At 41.0% G+C, this 21,225-nt stretch overlaps 1 long non-coding RNA gene across 1 annotated transcript in view; it reads left to right on the forward strand.

Moving 5' to 3' along the window:
- Window positions 1–21,225, forward strand: part of LOC136009868 (uncharacterized) — a 106,159-nt gene that overhangs the window by 11,631 nt on the left and 73,303 nt on the right. The window lies entirely within an intron of this gene.

A 21,225-nucleotide genomic window follows, 5' to 3' on the forward strand; every position in this document is an offset into this window, starting at 1 on the left:
GTGCTTTATGGGAATAAATGTGCTTAATACAGGTGCTTGAACATTATCATCTTGGTCATTATGAAATGATTATAAAGTAGATGTTGCTAGTCACAGACTAAAACATTTTTCTGAGGGAGAACCCTTGTCAGATCCTTTTTGCTCCTCATTCTTATGAATTCCTAACTTGGGTCTGCCAGGTGAAGTACTTCGGTAAAAAGGAGCTGCCCCTGTGGAAGACAGAGGCTTTGGTGGGTTAAGTGAATAAGGCTTCAAGGACACAGAATATAGCCATCAGCTCTCCCCAGAAGGGTGTTATTTGTCAGGGACACCAGAGATTTGATGCACCTGGGGATGGCAAATCTGGCCTGCCTGCTGGAACTTTCAGATAGCACAACCCTGCACTCTGCATAGTTTGCTTTGGTCTAATGCAGAGACAAGTAGCAAAATCATCAGTAGTTTTAGAGGTGGAATTGTCTAAGAGGAAGAGATGTAAAAGTCTGACCAGTCCTAACTGCAGAGTCTTTCTGGCCGTTACTGCTCTGGCTGGAATTTTATCACAAACCTGAGGTTAAAAAGCAGATACAACCCCTATGTCAACTTTATACAAGTTTCTCCACCATGTTTAACTCTTACACTGCCTGGTGCAGAATATATACACTGAAAATAATGCTTCTCAGGATCTGAGTACCAGAAGCTTCCTCACCACAAAGCTTACCTTAGACAGCTGCAAGTGAGCCAAAACCTCCTGCTTGGTCGCTGGCTCCCATGCAGAATTATAGAGAAGAGCTGAGCTGCTCCTTTCTGCTCCTCACAAGCTCTCCAGACCCACCACAGTGGTCTGAGGAAATACCAGAGGGAACATCGCAGCACCATACTTGTGTGCCTCCATGGAAAAACAACCCCTATCACCAAAAAAAGGTAAAAGGCTCCACAGTGGTTACTGCCAAATGCCACTAACCTGATATCAACAGAAATCTACACCATGGCATGACAACACATCAGTGTTTCTGCATATGCTGAAGCATAGTTGAGCCATCTGCTCAGTGTGTGGCCTGTGTCTCAGGCTGCAAGAGCATCTGAAAAACTTGCTGCATATTTCTGAATGTCACATCTCTACTGCAGATGTTTCCATCTGCCAGGAGTGTGGTGCTCTGCAGCTGACGCACCACAGCATTTGCAGATTCTTGATCTTTTTAATGAGTGGGTTTAATCATGCTGGTTGTCATTTGCAACCACCATTCTCCCCCTCATGGCTGGATGGCATGGGACATATTAATGGTGGTAGTTCATCGCTGCAGCAAGTTTCAGAGGACCTCAGCCTTCTGAGACATTACTCTCAGGGAAAAGGAAAATGCTGTTCCAAATGCCTTCCCTGAGGGGCTGTAACAGCCTGAGTTTCCCAAAAGACTCAATTTGTGATACCTGTATCTAGTTTGCCTTGCAAATGCAAACTCTGAGCTGGCTGTGGCTTTGAGGAGGAGCAAGGCTTCTCAGTCCCGACTTTCCTTGCCTTCAGACATTTTCACCAGTCTGATTTCCTTTTGTTGATCCACATAATGCAATAGATATTTTGGCAGTCACCACATCACCTTTAAGAATACATACCTTAAGAATACATACCATAATGCCTGCAAACCAGGGAATATTTTCCTTTGAAGTCACTAAAAAGTACACAAGGAAGTAAAGGCAGATGAGAAAAATAAAACAATTTTGAGTTTTACTGACCTTCCCCTTGGGTGTCTGGTGCCGATCTGTGTGATCACCCATGAAACGAAGCCTGCTTGTCCCCACTCCTGTGACCTTACTCCCTTTCACTTCTGGGCTTATTTAAGGCTTCTTGTTTTTAACAAGAGACGAGACTTCCAAAGTAGGCTGTGAATTGTACTAGGCATTGTACTAGCTATGTGATTTAAATACAATCATCAGGATGAGCATCTTCAAGCCTTCTGGCACTCGGAGCTTAACTTTGTACTGTGGCACAGGCCAGGTCTAGAACAAAACTGTATTTAAACTTCATATTTAAATGTTGGCTTCATGTTGCAATGACTGAGTTGAATCCAGCATGTGGGTTTCCTACTTACTGTACTTTATCATTTTGTTGATAAATATTAAACTCTGTCCTGCGGGAGAGAGCAACTGAGGAGGGAGGACTTGCATGGCACCCCATAACCTGCAGAGGTAAGCCCATAGATAACCATTCTGAAGACCTTTTGGACAGCTCTGTGGTGGGGCCTCACCTGTTGCAGCCATGACATACCCTGCGGAAGACTGGGGGATGCAGTCCTGAGATGCACAGGGAAGAGAAGGGGGTACCCATAGGAAGGAGCTTTCTCCTCACCCCAAGCAGACCCAAAGAACAGGTGGGGCTCTGCCACAATCTTTGCCTCAGGGCACTGATCCCACTGCATTGAGTAATAGCTAAGAAAAACTGAACCCTGAATTTCAGTGTTGTGAAGGATGATCCCGCACAAAGCCTCATTAACATCATAAAAATCATATTCTAGACATTAGGAACTCTTAGCCAGCACTTTTAGACACTATGGATGCTTATTATAATGTCCACATTGTAGGGGTTTTGATAATCTATGATGTAGCATAGATATAGTCACAGAGACTTTACCTACCTGCATTTATCATTCGGGAAAGATCATGTCTATTAATCACAGATAAGAGCAGATCCTATTGTGTCCCTGACAATTAGAGCTCTGTGCCAGCAGAGCAGACGCAAATGCCAAGATGAAGAAAGTGTAAGATCTCTTTGCAGGGTTTTGGGGTTTATTTTCAGAAAATCTTGTACGTGCAGTAAGAAGGGTCTTGAATTTTTGTGGTGTTCTGCAAGTGAATCTTAAGCAGCTCTAAACAATACCTGTGCCCAGGGCAGGCAAGGGAGGGCAAAAAAAATAGGTTGTGACTTTAAATTTGGTCAGGGTTTGCCTTGCCTTTGCAAGCTGTGCTAGACAGAATGTATAAAATATGGATTTGAATGCACAGGAGCTGACTTGATGCCCCAGCACTAAGCACACGCAAGTTCCCTGATTTCAGAAGTGAAGCAAATTACCTGAAGCTAGGCAAGAAACCTTATTCTGGACCCACAAGACTGTTCAAAATTTGTAACAGCTGCTCTCTTATATAAAGAAAAAAAGCTCTGTTATATAAAGGAAAAACAAAAGGCAAAAAGAAAGAAAGAAAATCACATTTTACATGTGAGGAGTAAAAAAAAAAACAGACCAAGAAACCATAGCAAAAAAAAACAGAGGGAAGAAACAAGTGGATAAACAGACCAGTGATTTGACTGGGGTTCTGCAGGTCATGCTGTAAACAGTTTTGAGTGGATTAGAGACAGCAGACACTTCCAGGCAGGTCTCGTCTGTTCTAAGTCTGTGACCCTTCTGCTGGGCTTGGCTGAGTCTGCCTATTCTCCTGTATCCCTGTTTTTAGCCAAAAAAAACGAAGCTAAGAAACCTTTCCTGACAAAGAAGCCATTGAAACTTTCCCTTAAAAAATGTTTCATTTTGACAAACAATTGTGACCAAATTATCTAATCAGAAAGTTCCCAGCCACTGGACACAACCAACCCATTTATGCCTGAGCAAGATCAAACCTTTCAGCATCTGGTTGTGCATTTTACAGCTTAAACTTCAATTTGCCTCAACAGAAAATAGCACAAAACAGTACTTTAACTATTTTTTTTGTCAGAATAAAGCATGTTGTCAATCTCTTACTTAAACGGGGTTGTTGCCATAGGAAGGTGTCTAATCAACGTCACAAGTAGCAATGTGGCTTTGCTACCTTCCCAAGTGCTAAGCTCGTTTAAAAGAAAAACCAGTTTTTCTCAAGTACATTGTATTTCTGCCTTCTGACTGGTTCTTGTGCACTCTTGAGGGCAGATCTCTAGTCTTCATCTGGAAGCATCCAGCACATAAGACTGTAAAGTGTTGATGCAGGGACTATGAAAGCTGCTCTGGGTTTCTGTGGTTCCCAGTACAAAGGGGTCCAGGCCATAACCGCCTTTTCAGGGCTGGGGCAGCTTGATGGTACATGCCGAGAGCCGGCATCCAGGAACCCTGACAAGGCAGCTTTCAAGTACTCAGGCCTCCCATCAGAGCTGTGCCCTTCAGTTTCCCTCTGTGGGAAGATGAGGGTGAAGGAGAAGCTGGGGGAAGAAAACCTGAGCACATCTGGGTCTTACCTGCAGGAGGCTCAGAGGCCGCCGGAACAGGCACTCCCACCACTGGTGCACATTCCAGACATATTCCTGGGTCTCCTCTTTCAGATGCTGCCTAAGGGGCTGCTTCAGTACAAATAATAATTTATGACAGCAGCGCATACATCTATAAGGGTAACATGTTCATCATAATTAATATATGCTTTCAGAGTGTTTCAGTGGCCATAAACAGCACTTTAACTTGTTTCTTAATTTCCCCAAAGAAGTTCTCTGCTATATGAGAAATCCAAAGCCATGCTTTTCAAGTCCTAACAAGATATACAGTTCCACAAACAAGACAAAAATTGCTCCAGAAATTTTTTCCTATGAACTGACTTGTAATTTATTTCTGCTAATGTTCTGAGCTCTGAGCTTGCTTGCTGCCGGAGTCCAGGGACAGAGAGCACATTTTGAGACTATTTGCTTTTTAGAGTTTTACAGGTTTGAAGAGAAACAACATTTACTCTCAGTTGCTATATATTTCCTCTGTATTTATTTTCAATTCAGCTGGGTTTTCTGCAGAGTACAGAACTCTCCTTTTCTTCTGCTTTTATAGAAGGGCATATTTACATTTTTATTCAGGAAGGTTGCCATTTGGAGAGAGTAGAAGTTCTAGGAGCAAGGTTGTAGCATGTGTGATTGGGGCAGGTCTGTATAATCCAGCAATGGGTCAGGAACTAGAACTACGTGCATTGGCCCGTTTCTGAATAGAGGAGGCATTGACATCCTGGGTCCTGATACAAGTTCTTCCAAAAAGCATTATCCTTGCACACACTGCTTTCCCAGTCAAAAATCCACTCTCTGCTCCTGCGCCTGCTCTCACTGCAACATACTTTTGGAGTGAACTCACTGGCCATGCCATGGCATTAAGGAGAAATTCAGCTCTGTGCCCCTCAATACTTGTGAAAGGAACAAGTGGTAGTGAGAGAGGCCCCATGCCAGGCAGGGAGAGCTCTCACTGGAGCCAGTGCTGCTGAGGAACGAGTGAGGTGCTATGGCAGGAGAGACAGAGGTGGGAAGGGTGCACCATGAAAGGAAGAGGAGGATGGAGCTGAACTCTCAGGATGATATGATCTGATCGTCCAGGTTAAATTTTCTCCTACTCATTTTAGATAACCCATTTCACCCGAAAAACTTTGATTTGCATGCTCCTTCTCTGCCAGGAAAGATGTGAAGAGGGCTGTCTAATGACCTCGCTGTATGGTGGGCATTTCTCACCAGGAAAGCCTTCTTCCCAGAAAGTATTTCTCAGAAAATAAGTATTCCTGATGGGGAGAGCTTGCTTTCAGAAGGACAGACTCTAATGGAAGGAAACCACAAGTCCGTTGGACCAAAATAGTGCTGGAAACTTCATTTTCTAGTCAGTTCTCTGAAAATTAATTAACACGGAGCCACTACTCTTGTTTGGAGATTGTTAGCATGATTTTTGAGTCAGTTTGTGAAAGCAAGAATTTTGTTCTAAGAGGATGACCGAATTAATCCTGACTATGACATTATAGATGAGATCTGAGATCAGTAAGGATGTGCCTATTTAGTTAAAATGGTAGAAGTGGCATTATTACAGCAATGTAGACTTTTTTTTTTCCATAAGGGTGAACATTTTGCTCTGCGCTGTTACTTTACCCTTGTAGATCAGATTTTGTCTGACCAACAAAACCCTGTCATCCCATCAACCAATCTTGGGCATAATATCTGATCAGGACTCTTAAGAAGCTTCCTGTATTCAAAGGAGAATCATAAATATTATGAGTGTTATAAGATGATGGTAGTTTTCTCATTGTTAGGTAGCATAACATTTTAAACTGTTGGGTTTGGGGTGAAATTTCTCCCTTCTAACTATTCAGAACAAAATATAGGGCAAATCGACAAGCTGATGTTAACTGAAGGTTAGGGGTCACTTACAAGCTCTAGTCCTCTTCAATTTTTTGATTTTGAGAAATTTACCCTTGCATAAATAATACTCATGGTCAGTTGAGCCCTAAATAATCTTGGAAATGTCTTTGGAAATAGAAGGCTTTCTCCATATCTGAGAAATGCTTTCAGATGGAAAGGTGGTAATGAAATCTGTGTAAAAGACAAATGAAAATTTGTTGGAAGCCATTGAATGTGGGTCTACAGATGCTTCATGGGACTGGAAGTGCTTGGGAAACAAAACACATCACTGAGATGAATTGATGTCACTAAACAGAGGCTGAAACTCATTAGCATCTCATGTCTGTTAGGGGGCCTGTGCGAAGTGAGTTGTCAGTGTTGATGCAGTTTTTAGTTAATAAGGGGTTATCATTCCATGGCATCCGTCATTGTTTTACACAGAAATTTAGAAACTGATTTGGCTTAAGCTGAGTCACATTGAGGGTGAAAAAGAAGTCAGATGTGGTCTGCGGCTCATGAAAAGGCATTCAAACTCTTTCACAGGTAAAGCATATCTGTGTCCGAAAGAGTGTATTAACATTTTTACTAAAATACTCTTTCACTGGTGTTGTGTTCAGGGACATGTCCACTTGCAAGAGCAGGTGTGCAGCTAAAAATGTCTGAAAATTCAGCAGTAAATATCAAGAAACTGCATCGACACTGACAACTTCACACTGGCCACTTAGGAGACATCAGATGCTAATGAACTCCAGCCTTTGCTGAGGCGATATAGTAAAGGAGGTCATTAAATTGAATTAGTAGAATGTACCCAAAAACATTGATGATACATGGCTAGAAAACACAAGCGTTGCTAAAAACATAAATCGAAGTTACACATAGGCAACCAACAAATAACTTGCATTCTGATATATGACACTATTATCACCCCACGCACATGCTTTTAAATGACAATGCTGGGCAGAGAGGGAGCTAGCCATGCTCCAGTGTTGACCCAAAAATCACACCCAAAAATAAAAGCATCACACTAACACAGTGCCTTTGCTTGACTTAGCCTAGAGTGACATCATTTTGGTAAATGATAAGCAGAGCTAAGGTGCTGAGTGTAATGGAGATGCCTTAAAATGACATATTTACACTGCCATGATGTTCGGAATCAGTAAGTGCCATGAAGAAAGACCATGTGCCATGGAAGTCAAGAAAAGACTATCAGTGAGAAATTACTGATTTGTGCTGCATAATTCAGACATAGGAATAAGTTGCTGGGTAGCCAGTGATGCCAGATACATTGCTGTTGAATAAATACTCATTTAAAAACCCTCTGGGACTCCACCACACTGCTGCCTATGAGTTCTTCCTCCCACTGAAATCTTAACCACATCTTCAACCTTTTGTTGATGTTCTTCTTCCTACATTTCTCCAAGATTTTGCTGGCAGAAAAGGTGTCATCTCTTCTCATACAGCTGGAGTTTCTCTCCCTTTGTGAAAAACAGCAGGAAAGAAGCAGCAGAGGATTAGAAAAGCCTCAATCTTGTTTTGGTATCAGTTATAGTTTCACATAAGTTAAAACAGCAGTTCCAAATGTAGAAGGGATTCTGTATGACACTGTTTTTACAAAGAACATTTGTAAATGTTATATAAGCTGAACTGATCTGCAATGCCTAAACTTTTCAGTGCTTTTCATGGCAAAGGAAAGAAGATACTATAAATATGTAAAATAAGGCACTAGCACATTAACATAAATAACTAATAAATTGCAAAGCTTTGAAGAAAACAGAAAACTGCTAATGGAATAGTGCGCATTTGTTGATTCTTAGAGCAGACAGTGGCCATACATCATGCACCAAAGCAAGTGCTAAGAGCATCAGCACATAACAGTATTATTTAAACTGCTTTTATGAGTGAGATTAAATAGTCATCAGAACAGCCCAGACTGAGACTGCTGATTGGTTCCGACAGCCACTGATTCACTCTTCTACTTTTTGTTTGCACGTAAGAGACTATGACAGGAACTTCAGTGTTTGGGGTTCTCATTAATATTTACATCTTTAAAGCAATACCTTCATGGCAGTTAACCACCAGATTATCAATAATGAAAACTGCCCTTCCGAAAGGACCAGCCCAGAGGTCAAAAGCACAAGATTCACTAAATCCGTTCTGTCATCCTGCCTCACTCAAGCTTGCCAGACAACCTCAAGGAAGTATTATCATGTTGTCTGTCATTCCATTTCTTTGCTACTTTGACCATTATGTATTATAATGGGCAAAAAGTGGACTCACAGCCCACAGGAACTGAAACAAACCCATCAACTCATTGCATGGAGATCACTGAATACAGTGACAAGGTAAATGACAATTAGTCTAGGTCACTCTAGTCTACCATGGATTTGAAGGAAGGAATAAAGAACATGGGCAAAGGCACGGGATGATCGAAGCTCCTGCAGAGGTGATTAATGACCGTAGTACCCAAATGTGGATTTGTTCTTAGAGACCTTTAGTCAAACATCTTTCCCTGTGTGTTCCTGAACCCTTTGGGGTTGCTGATATTACTGAAACTAATCTGAAATGGAAGCCAAAAGGTATCACCTGCACAAGCCTGCTTTCATTCAGTGGTAGGAACGCCAGGAGCAAAAGGTAACCCACTCCTCTGAGGAGCAAACCTATTAAATTACAAACATCCAGACAGGTCATGTGGAAAGTCAAGCACCATAGCTGTACTGTGGTATGTTCTGCCACATTTTAAATTTGTCCCATCCTTTCTTGTTAAGGAATGAAAATACTTTAGAGCCAAGTTAAAGGGATGAATTGCAGATTGAAAGTCCTTGGGTTGTTGATGCTCTTTATGCCAGATAAAACAAATATTAGAGCTTGATGGAATGGAAAGCTCCATATTCTGCCATACATTGAATTTGTTTATGATTCACTTGGCAGAATTTTTTTTATTCCCTTTGGCACTAAATGGACTTTTAAACTGAAAGTGAATTTTGATGTTAAAAAAAGCTCTGGCTGTAAAACTGAACAAATTAACAGGAATGAGCACTTTCACACTGGAGAAAATGATTCATTAACTGCTCTTTCACCATTGTAGAAGAACCCATTTTTGGCTTGTCCTCAGAGAGTCCAAGGATGCTTATAACACAAGCAATGTTTAGAAAAACTTCATTACACAGAGAAAATTCCAGGCTTCAATTTTCTTCTTGAGAGAGTTCAGTAGTTGCTTTATCCTCTGTGTGTGTGTGTGTGTTTATACACAAAATTAGGTTCGAGCAAAGGGAAAGTGCATTTATGCAAAAGCAATTCATCAACCACTTCTGTGCTCAGAATTCACTGAGGTAATTTAGATACTTTAATGGCAAGGTAGTTTAGGTAAGGTATGCAATAAATGTTTCCCCCAACCCCTCCAAACAGTTAGAGTAATGGAAAATGTGTGCTCTAAATGAATCTTTTCAGTAAAGTAATTCTTGTTTTAATTATTTATCAGTTAGAAAATATGAAATATAATGACATAGCAAACTTCTCTGGAACCTCTTTTCATGCTGAGGGAGCACTCTCACATTAGCCGGAGTTTTACGCTGGCTGTAACTAAAAGGCTAACATAATGCAGTGTGTGGCATTAATCTGTTTCTCTTAACATTAAATGTGCAGCAAGCAACTACCACTATGAGGAGACCCTTTGGATCTATTATTTGCAGTATTTTCACTATGGCCTTGACCTTAGTGATGTCAGGCATATATTACATCTCCACTATAATTTACTATTGACATCGTGGATTTAATTTGTTGTTTCAGCTAATGCAACAGAGCAAGCAAGGTAGATCGTGAAACAAAGCCAGCTGCTGAAATACGAGGGTTGTCAAGTATAAATTTACAAAAGATATTCAGACTGAGCACAGAAGACAAAAATAAATGGACAGAGAAGCTGGTTTTGACACACTGCAAAGGGCTAGAGACTTAAACTTGAGCATTGTAAATCCAAATGTCACAAAACACTGCTACGGAATGTGAGACGTGTCTATTTCTCAGGAATATAAATGGTATATGAAACCAAACTTTCAAGATGCTGTGCATTTTTGAAAAGTCTATCACTATCTGCTGATAAGAAATTTAGTGATCTTTTCCTCTTAGCTTTAAAAGCAGGGAAATTCATCATTTAAATACAGTGACCAATATAATAACTGTATTTGGGGCAGGTAGGCTAGAAAAATAGAAGAAAAAAAGAAAAGTAAGCTTTGTATAGCTTTCTGGATTTCTAGAAAAATATATTAAACTGATGGCTATGTTCTCAATTTAGCCAATCACATCTAATTAATTCTTACTTGCTTATTCATATAGATAGATGGCATTTTCCAGCTAAGTTATGTGTCTGTGAAACAACAGTGGTATATAAAAGTACAATATTTTTCCATATATGTTCTGTTATTCACATAACCCAGGGTGGCTTCTCTTGGCAAGGACTTAACTTGTGGTTTCTAGGGTGATGTAGCACCTCCCCACCTGCACTCAGGACTCAATAAAGCAAAAAATCCATGGAGCGAGGTGGGCAGCCGGGCTGGCGCGTGCCCACTGCTGAGCCCAGGGAGCATCCTGCAAAAGCTTCAGCTTCCACATTCTCACACAGAGGAGTGAGTAACCGAGGCTGAAAACTGAGGCACAGCCTGCTGGGAGAGCCTCCACTGTGGAGATTTCCAGCCCCATGTTTGACTCAGCAACAAGCATGCACTTTATTATGTCTTTACATCTTGAGGGAATAAATCTAACTTGAGGAAATTAAACTCTGACTCCATGATCTAAATAAGTTGTCAGTACAGATTTAAGAGGACTATATCGTAGTCACAGGACCATCAATGAAGTAACTGTAGGTTCTACCAAATATAAACACAGGGCACTTTCTGGGGATAGATACAGCAACACGAATGATACCTTTCCAAGTGATATTTGGAATAACTCCAATGCAACTGCATTTTAGAGAATCCTTTCCCCCAGTGCAAATCTAGTTGTGGCCTGAGTGATAGGATGGCTAGCTCCAGCAGCTGAGGAATAGGGGATATGAAATAATGGCTAGCAAGAGCAGACTTTTTTTTAAAGGGCTCATGTTTTTTGATTGGGGTGGGGCGGGGGGGGGGGAGGGCAGTTGCTACTCAAAAGTCTTCTTTTTTTTCAATAAAAATTGGTATGGGTTAAACCAAGGGTTTGACACATGACTAAAATCAGTGTTAAGACGAATGGTCTTTAGCTTTTCCCTACTGTGTCAAAGATGCTGTGGGAGATGATCAATGTAGGCCAGACCCAGAGAGATTCCACGCACCACTGACTGCAAACACCTCTCTGGAGCAGCTCAGATACACTGCACTGCTAGAGGTAAGAGCAACAGCATGCTGCATGAGCTTAGCATTAATTTTGATTCATTTTGCAGATCAAGCATGAAATGCCTTTTGTAGTGCTCTCTGGTGCTAAATGATTTACACCAGTTTAGAATTTTCCAATCTTAGCATCAATTATTTGTGACAATTTCAGATAGCCATCTAATTCTGGCCATGCAGTATTCATACCTAGGGTTTCATTCAGACTGCATATTGATTTACTCTGAGCTCTGCTTTTGGGGGAAAATCTTTTATGCTGATACACCTGGCCAGCAGATGTGGCTCAGCTATTATATGTGATGCAATTAATCTGGAAGGCTGGCGTCACAGGACTTTCCGTGATGCTGTGGCAGCATTATTGTGATTCATTAGTGTCACTTCCTCAGCAAGTTGTAATTGGCAGTGCTATATTATTTCTGTAAAACTCTAGTTACTGTGGTGGTAGGAAAAAGAATGGCGTATTTTCTTTTCCAAGGAAAACAAAGGTTATCCTTGTTTACACATCTAGTGTAAATGTAAAATGAACAAGCTCCATCCTTAATTTACCTCTTCACTGCAAAGCCTAGGTGTTAGAGGATACATTCACCAGACAAAAAGTGTTTCCTATTATTAATGGCTGGAGGAGCCCTCTCTGTAATCAAAGGGCACAGCTGCGGTGATATACGGCCAGTGACAAACGGAGAGATCTTTCCTTCTCACTGCTACAAGCTTACCAGCTTGCAGCCAGCAACTTCCAGCACTGTATATCTGCAAGATAAATAGCATGAGATATGAATATACGCAGTGCTTACAGTCTTGAAAAGTATTGTTATATCCCCCACATGCAATCATTCTAACTATGACTCGAGTGCATTCACAATTTCAAAGCTATTCTTGCTGTTTGTGAATAGATACAGTTTCTGAGCAGAGATTTAAAACCCTCTAACAGTGCTGCTTTTTAAAGTCTGATTTGGAAGTGGTGCTGTACAGCTGATGGTGTCAGCATAGCCGCTTTCATGAGATTCATAGCTCTCTTTTGAAGTGACAAGCAGTGCTGAACTTTTCTGTGAGAGGAATCAGCTCAAGAATACACAAATCATATTTTGTTTCTCTCATGCACCTATGCCAAAGCAATCTAAGGGAAGAACTCATTCTCCTTAATACATGCATATTTAAGAAAAAGCCATGCTAGGAATTTCTTCTGTAGTTGTTTCTAGCCACATTTTAGTCCTTTCATTTTACAAAGCCAGATATTCTGTGTAGTACCATTTCCCTAAACTAAGAACATACCTGAACTGAGACCACACTTTAAAGATAAATAGGGAGCAATTGCCAGTGAAAATTAAGGTGAACAAAGGTGCTTGGTAAATAAAAAATGATGTGCCCTTTTGCCTGGTTTGGCTTTGTTGCTGTTGGTGTAAGTGGGTCCAGATGTCCACAAACATGAAACTAAAGCTGTCGGTGGGCAAGGCCAGCCTTCCATTGGCTCAGCAGCAGGAAGGTGTCCCCACGCACATGCAGGCACACGCAGGGATGCAGGCACACGCAGAGGGAGTCAGTGCCGCTCCATGACCTTTTCATGAACTTTCTATGAGATGCAAAGATCAGTCAAGAAGGCAAAGGTCAGCATTCATGCTGGTCACAAACAAAAATCAGATTTAGCTGGTCACTGGAAGAGTGTTTCTGAGCCCTTATATTGTCTGAGCAAAATACTATTAAATACATTTTGCATAGTGAAAAATTGACTCAGTCAGTGTTTACTGCCTCAACATGACTCAGTTTTGCTGCACTCATTGGACAACTTGTTAGAAGTTACATTCATTTTCCCCCTGTAATATATCTATTCAGGAGAAAGATAGAGTTAAATAATATGAAAGAAGTGGCACAAAGTGAGAACAATCTGGGAATTCAGATGAGCAGTGCCATTGCCAGTGTTGTGAGACACAAAAGTACCAGCTGAAGGAAGGAAATTACGTGTTGTTTGCCTATGAAGAAAAACATTGAGTTAAAAGCAAAGCAACAGTAAACGAAGTCTGAAATTTCACTTGTAATCGACTTCTCCAGCCTCTCGCGCAGTGCCTGGTATCAGATCATACCACAGTGGTATCTTTGTTTAAATCAGGAGGAAAAAAAAATCAGAATGAAATATACAAGTAATATAATCCTACTTTCAGCAGTTCAGAAGTGAAAACAAATGTGGTGATTTTGCTTCTGCTGTAGCCTGAGGTGGCCATTTGCCCAAGTGACAGCATGCGGGATCCAGTTTAGCACAAAACACCCATTGACTTCAATGGGACCCTGATCTAACCCAGACACAGCAAGTGCTGTATCCTAGAAGCACAAACCCCTACCATATGAGCATCTTTACTACAGCAGCTGGAGGATCTTGTTCTAAGAAATTAGTTATTAGGAACATTATTATGTTTCCCTGTGCCTTTGCTTTTCTCACTGGCACAGTCAAACTAAAGCAAATAATTAAGTTCAGCTCAGAGCGAATGGTGAGTGAAGCTCAAGAATTATTGCAGAGATGTGAAATTTCAGTTACAAATTGGAAAGGATACCGTTAATTGGAAAGGATACCGTTAACTGGAAAGGATACCATTAGCTTGTAATAGTGTACTTTAATAAAGGCAGATGGCTTATTGGTACACTTTTATCTGACATACCATGAAATTTCTCAATATATTGTTCAATTCAGAAAGATTTCCAATAAAAACAAAGTAAAAGGAAAAAAAAAAAAAAATTTTGCCCATGCATGATTATTGATGGCTTCAACTATTTCTCATGCTGATTTTTTCTTTAGAGGCATCTGGCTTATTCTGACCATTTCCCCACGTCTTTTAGCTCCTAAAACAGCTTTTAGCTCTTTCACCAGTAATTGATCACTCTGGGGCTAGTTTTACTGCGCTTTCTTTTGTAGGGGAAAAAGAAGTGTTCGGTTTATTCTCCAGTTTTTGCACTAGAATATGAGTGAAAATGTTTCTGCAAGACCCAAACACTGCAGCTTTGGGGCACTTCCTGCCCAGTCATTGAGAACTGAAGTGCTTTTCAAAAGAGTGAGGAGCTGTCAGGAGCACTGAGGCTGCTTTGTGCCTACCCAAGCAGTGGGAAGGCAGCTCCTTGGGGCTGGAGCTGGTGTACACAGACTCCTGCCTGGACCAGAGCTGGGCTGAAGCTTCCAGCTTCTCCGTGAAGCGGTCTAGGGAATATGGCCTGGTTGCAATTGCACATGGGGCTTGGGCTGGGATGGTGAAGCAAGGCATAAATTAGACAAGTTCAAGGCCGGCATCATTTAATATACATAATACAGGGAGGGCTTACAGCCAGGGCTACTCTTCTGTCTCCATTGCAGAGCAGAATAATGGAAAATCCGATCTTTTAATGTTTCTGCAAATATTTTAACGTTTTTTAAAGTGCTCCTAATGATAGCGTTTGTTCATACTCCAGCCAGTACTTCTGTGTATGGGAGTGCTCATATATCCTGAGGTGGCTGTGGAGCCTCTTCTTGTCCCATCAGCCAGCAGATAAATATTACCCAGCGGCAAATAAATGGCATTGGCCAACTGCTACTCAGGGGTATAAAAGCATCTTGCCAGGGAACACTGATCTACAAACACTGACTTTTTAAAAAGCTGGAAGAGTCAGGGAGGACTGTAAAAGAAGCTAAGGTCATACAACTGTTTTAAGATGGTAAACGTGATGACTAGCAGACACTCAACCCATTAAGCTGAAAAGTGACATTGTCCTGATCTTAGAAGCTTCACATTGGAGACAATCAGTAAATAATTAAATGACAACAGCAGAACATTCGTCTCAGCACATTTTCAGGGAAGTTGAGTCTTGTCAGAAAAGTGTGATCTTAGTCTTTTTTACAAAATAGCAAGTTCTACCGGTAAAGTTAAAAACTCCAACAAAGCAACATACATTAAATGGGCTAAACTAACCTTATAGATGATACTGAGCAACTGGGAACTGAAACCCACCACCCTCTGTTGAAGCCCCACTGTCACTGACCCTTATTCCACTCCTATTCTATAGCTGAGGGTGACAGCGAGGCAGGGGCAGGGACGCACCACCCAGACACAAGCAGAGCAGGTCCAGCAGCAGTAACCACAGTCAGCCAAAAGTCCACTCAGACCAGTCCACACTGTCAAGGCAGGTCTGAGGTTAAATTGAGACGTCAGGTCTGCAAAGATACATCGGGTTCAGCACAGGACAAAGCTGGTAAAGACACACCTAAAATGTAACTTGGGCTAGGATCAAGTGCAAAAGCCTGAGCTTAAATGCCGCTTCCAAGCCAGTGCGCAAAAGCCCCACATGAGGCTCCCTCCAACTCTTTCTCACAGCTTAGCTGCTCTCATGGGAGCTCAGTCCAGGGTTACACAACTTCACCACCATGTTAGAGCAGCTCTGGAACACAGGCAGCCAAAGCCATAAAGCCATGGCAGGTCTGGGTGGGGAGAGCCTGCAGAGCAACTCTGGGCCTCAGCATGGATTTGGGAATAATGGTAGCTAAACAAAGCAATACAGACTTTCACTACAATATACAGAGGAGGATGTGAAGACAAGAAGATACAGAGCATTAACTAGATTTCAGAAGGCATTCTTATACATGCACATAGCATTAGTGAAAATGCTTGTGGATATATCATGTCAGTTCTTGAAGTGTATTATGAAACCAGAAAAAGGTTTGGAAAAAAAATCAAATTAAAAAAGAGTCAGGAAAACATGCCTTAATCTGTTAAGGTTATCCAAGAAGGAGTTAAAAAGTGACTTAATCAAAGTCTGCAGGTATCTACATAAGGAGGAGATTTCTGATAACAAATAGCTATTTAGTCAAACTGAAAAAGGCACAATAAGATCCAGTGGTTGGAAGCTGCTGTACTTTTTCTAGCATGGGCCATTAATCACTGGAACAACCTACCGCAGGATGTGGTAGATCATTTGAAGTCTTTAAATCAAGACTGCATCTTTACAAAAGAAATTCCCTCTCTCAAATAGAAAATCTGCATCTGATGCAGAAACTGCTTTTTTTGGGTTTTACGCCCTTAATTGCTCAAGGATTGAGGTGAAAGTCCTTAAAATCTATTAAAGAAAAACAGCTCAGTGGAAAAAATAGTAAAGTCAAATAAGTGGGATGTTATAGGGCAGCATAACAGATGCATGTGGCTGTCACTACAACACACACCTATTTGTAAGAACAAACTTATGGGAAAGAAGCAAAGAGGGGAAAGGAAAAAGATATTAGTTCTAAAATATGTGTCTTCTGTCCTTTAAGCACAGTGTGATAAAGATACACTTTTTGCTTGAAGTTCATCTGGTGGAGTTCTGACCGCTCATGGTGACGGGCTCTCCAGTTGTTATTGATGAAGCGTGGGTTCTTGGGCATGGTTAAAAAATACCAGTTGGCCTTCTTTCAGTTAAATCCCATTCCTCTGAGGCCAATTTAATCATGCCTGAAAGAGATCTGTGAAACAGAAACAGTTTGAGTTTCCTACAGAGAAAAAAGGACGAAACCAGCCTTATGTCAAAAAGAGCAAATGCATGGGGTGCAATTCCGCGGCTCTACTTTTGAGTTCAGACCGCCAAAGTTGATGGCCAGAACTCCCATGGGGAGGGGCAGGGGTACATGTGGATATTTGTTACTTTTTATAGTAATAGCACTAAACATTTGTATAATTCTAGTACTCTGCTTTGATAGAACCTTCTTTGTACTGGGAGCTGCATACAGGAAAAAGAAAGCGAGACGTGGGAAGAGGACAGTCCATGCTCTGGGAAAGCAGTGTACCCCAAAGCCTCTAACAGCCTGAACAGAAACCTTGAGCAGGACGTTCATTGCTTCTGCTGTGGCAGAAAAGGGACTCTGGTTCCCCACCTGTGTTGAGCCTCCGTGAAAAATCTTTCTCTCAGATTTTATGCAGGGTTTTAACTGCTGATATGCAAAGAGCTGCTGGATGAAAGTGTCTGTTCCAAGTTCACTGGGCTTTTCATGATCAGAGAGTAACAGTAAAGAGCTGGATTCAGAGATTATGCTGGCTTTGCTCCATCTGTCCCTTGGGATCCAGTAGTTATATCCCTAACCCTTCTGTGACCTAAGCATATGTAATACCTGTAGCATGGCTCGAGATAGTGTGTGAGGAAATGAAAATGCTTAAGGATATACCTGCTATCTGCATGTTATCTGCATGCTAGTGCAGCACAGCTGCAAATGCATGCTCTGTGTGTGTGCATGCTGCATGTGTACACCATCCCGGCCGCTGGATCACGACAGGAGTTCAAACTGAAGTTGGAAGCCTTGTTGAGTGCTTTATGAATGTACTATTCCTGGAAAACCTGCTACAGTACAAGTAAGAATCAGTGGCAATGGTTCAGTAGAGTTCCTACTGTCAAGTCCTTAAATTCATTAGCCATTTCACATATTTCACCATTTATATTGTTGGATCCCTTCTGCTCTTTCCATAAGCTTATGAAAACAAGCAATTAGTTAAGAAAATTTCAAGGGCTTTTCTCCCTGCACAGGCCATTTTAGCCTTCCTTTTTCTGAAGCCTGCTGTTGGGCTGAGCAGCATTTTTACCCCCTGGGGTCTGTGTTTCACCAGTGATGGTAGCCAGATGAGGCTGTTTCAGGGTGACACAAAGCACCATCTCCACAGAGGACGAACATCTCTCTGCATTACCCCACAAATGCTGCTGACTAGAGAAACCAGCAAGAAGGCAATAGGCTCAGCTGCTGTTCCACATGTCACAGCACTGTTTAGCCCAATCTGTCAGTCATCACAGCCCAGATTCCACACTGAAACCTCCATAGGATTTGAATCTAGCCTTAGGCATTATAGTACTTTGGGACTGTGTGTGCATGTGTGTGGTTTCTGGGTGTATGTTTTAATTTTGTTTTCTTCTGGAAATACCAAGTATGTCCTTTGAGACCATTTAGAAATGAGGTTTTTATAGACATGGTAAAAGACCACTGTAAGCAAGGATAATAAAACACAAAATTATTATGAGAGACATAACAACTGGTTTAAAATAGGAAGCGCTGATTTTTCTCTTTCATTTTCTGAGTGCCTGCCTGTAAGTATATAGAATCCTAATTTGAGAACTGGAACAAAATGGGTATGTTTATGAGCAAGAAATATAAACTCATCTACCAGACTAATCAGAACATGGTCCAAATCAGAAGTTGCCATCTCACTATTGTATTTAAGAGAACAACACCACTTACCCCATGTGAGGATGTGACTCTTATTTTTGAATCAGGAAAGCCAAGAGCTTTGCTTCTAGCAAGGACAATTCTAAAAGGAATCATTCATAATGCAATCTGTCCTTGAAATAAAACTCCCTTTCATCTGCATTCCCTCTGCCATCTGATACAGGCAATTTTCATTGTTTTTATATGACATTGTTGGGACAGGAAAAAATATTAGCAACATGATTCCTAACAGAATCTGCACGAAGTCATCACACATTTGACTTCCTGCTAGACATAAATCCATTATCTACCAAACTGTGTTGCTCAGATGACATTCATGCTAAGCAGCTGCAGTTGATAAGAGCTACTTTGCATAATTTGCTTTGAAGTATCTTTAAGATGGAATTAACCAGATGATATGCTCTTTTTTTTCTCTCCCTCTTTCTCTCTTATTGTTCTTGTCGTCATCATCATGGTCCTATTCATACAGAAAAGTTTGTGGACTGCAGTTACCCTTGTGATATATGTATATCTTGTGAGCAGATTGTCTCTATCTTACCTTAGCCATATTACTGTTTGAACTGCTAGGAGTAACATAGAAATCTGAAGCTGCTAAAATCAGACATTAAAAAGCCACTGCGATTAGCCACTACAAGTACTTGACAATACATCTGATTTACCAACAAATGACTGCTCTATCTTTCCATCAGCTTGCTTTCAAGTCCAAGTATGCATTGTTTTTCAATCATTTGCTTTTGAAACACGTTTTAATTAGCAAGAACACTTTGGCATTGTCTGAAAAAGAGAATAGTTTGTATTGAGTGACAACATCTCTGTCATCTGAGACACTGAATTGCTTTGTAGCTTCTTCCAAGGGACAGTATTGTTGAGTGCAGAACCACATCTTTGCCCACTTGTTTTCTGCATCACTTGTCATACACAATGCAAAGGAAGTGACTATGAAATGCAAATGAATATCCTTGTCTAAGCACTGCTAATATGATAGCACGCTGTACATCTGAATACCTCAGAAAAATAATGGGCACCATTCTGAACTGTGGAAACATAAGCTATGGTGAGAAAGTTGGAGCTCAGATTTACTGCTTCTTCCTTCTCATCTCCAATCCCTGAATAAAAGAAAGAAACGTTTATAGGACGCAAGTTTAAGTACCTTAACCTTATCAGCTTGAGCTTGGCTTTTTGTTCTTCTATGTTGAAATGAAGCACCTCATCAAAATTAGATTAAGATGGTAAATAAAATCAAGGTCAACTTTTTATTAACTTTTGGGGTTTACCTCCCCTCTGGTTGAACACATTGGCTCTGAAATCTCCCAGCTGCAGCCGCTGGATGTTTAGAGGTAATACTGCAGACTTTTAGGTTTTATGGATTCTACAAGAACAATATAACATGATAGTGACAATCATAAACAGATACTAAGTTGTTTCAGTTTGGAAACAATTGCAGCCATATAACCCTTGGTGGGCTCTTTTATATGAACTTTTATTTTTCTCTGTACAATGGCTAACATGGGAACTCTCCCCCATCAAATAGAGCAGCTTGTATTTGCTCAGGAAATGGTTAAGTTACAGCAGGTCACCCCTGTTACTTCATGGAAATGCTTTGATTTGTCTTCCATACTAAAACAGTTAAAGTCATTTGTTTTACTAACAACTCCCCTCAGAGCAGAACCTCAACACTATCTTAAAACAAAATTAACTTCACACATGACTTTGTCAAGAAGCTTATTTCCATCTCAGGAGACTTCCATAGAATTCCATAAAATCTTGACACAGCGTAGTTAAGAGGGCAGACTTCGGGAATGTTATTTCCTTTCTTTGTGCTGCCCGTACTGCCCATTCACCGGGCAACACAAATGCAACACTTTCTCAGCATATAAAAATGCCTGCACTTGACCAGGCTCCCCAGCTCAGCCATTACCAAGAGGGCAGTGGGCAAAATACTGATCCCATCTCTGACCCACATTCTGACCTCTTCAAACTCTAACATTATGGATGTATCCACAGCAGCCACACTTAAAAGGCACTTTTTGAAAGCTCCTGGCAATTTGAAAAATATTTGCCGTATCTCCAAATAGGGAATAATTCTGGACTGGTTAATCACTTTCAAAATGGGGGAGACATAGCTGCAGCCCCCAAAATCAATTGGCAGGGAAGCTTAAAGACACAAACAGGAGTAGGTGGAGAGCAAACATGAGGTTTGTATGTATCTTAATCCACCCTACTCTGAGGAGTCGTATGACCATGAAGCTTTTTACTGGTAAATTTGAGTGAGTGCTGTGAGGAAAAAAAAAACCCAAACTAAACAAAACAGACAAAATCCCTGCTTCTCACAGCTTTACCTCCTGTTGTTTAATGAATGTAGTTTGTGGTGATAAGTCTAGTTCATCTTGCACATCCGGATCAGTTGAGAACACTTTCTGCACATGAAATAGAGGAAAATAAAAGATTTCTCTTTGTTACAATTTCAAAGCACTTCGCATTCACCACAAACCGCCTCCAAACAGTAAAGCTCAGAATACCAGCCTGTATCAAGCCATTAACCTTTTAGGACTCAATCAAAGCAGTGTTGTGTGACACTATTAATGAATTGCTTTAATGTGGTATATAAAAGCTAACAAACA

Source organism: Lathamus discolor, chromosome 3 (genome assembly GCF_037157495.1).
Source record: "Lathamus discolor isolate bLatDis1 chromosome 3, bLatDis1.hap1, whole genome shotgun sequence".
In the NCBI taxonomy this organism is placed as follows: domain Eukaryota; kingdom Metazoa; phylum Chordata; class Aves; order Psittaciformes; family Psittacidae; genus Lathamus; species Lathamus discolor.